Here is a 734-nt window from a genome sequence, read left to right as displayed (position 1 = left end):
TTGGGGGTGGGGAGAGGGGGCAATGGGGGGATAAGGACACATATGTAATACCTTAATCAATAAAGAAAAAAATAAATCAATGGAAAAATATCCTTGGGTGAGGACTCACAACAACAAAAACACTCTCCTATTGTCTCCACCCCCCACCGTCACCCCCTCCCACACCCACTCTCAGCCTGAATTACGTTGTCAAGAGACGGTCAGAGGCTCTGTGCCGAGTGTTCCTGAAGAGCACCGACTTCAATAAAACATCATCGCCGATTTAATTAAAACAGTTGCTCTGTGAGACACGAAGCTTTCTGAACAGCCAGCAGAGACACGGAAGAGCCTTCATTCATTTCGTAGCTTCTGAGACAAATTGGGCTGCCTTTTTTTTTTTTTTTTTAATAGGCCGATTCTAAGTGAGGCTTTGAAATGAATCCTCGGGCCATTCAGAGGCCCCGATTCAACCCGTGAATGAGGTGCCGTTTTCATTGGCCGCCTGTACAGGACCAAAGAGGAGGCTCTGTGAGCCCCAAGCGGACTCCGAGATGAATAATTCATGGCCCTTCTCCTGCCACCCCTCCTGTGTGTTTCTGCTTCCTTATTCTTACATTTGAAAGGAAACCTGGCCTGAGCCCTGTGGCCGCACCCCTGGCTCCACGCCCTCTCTTTCTTATTTTTTAAAATATATTTTTATTGATTTCAGAGAGGAAGAGAGAGGGAGAGAGAGATAGGAACATCCATGATGAGAG

Source organism: Myotis brandtii, unplaced genomic scaffold (genome assembly GCF_000412655.1).
Source record: "Myotis brandtii unplaced genomic scaffold, ASM41265v1 scaffold409, whole genome shotgun sequence".
Classification (NCBI taxonomy): Eukaryota; Metazoa; Chordata; class Mammalia; order Chiroptera; family Vespertilionidae; genus Myotis; species Myotis brandtii.
Note: the sequence above shows the minus strand (reverse complement) of the source record.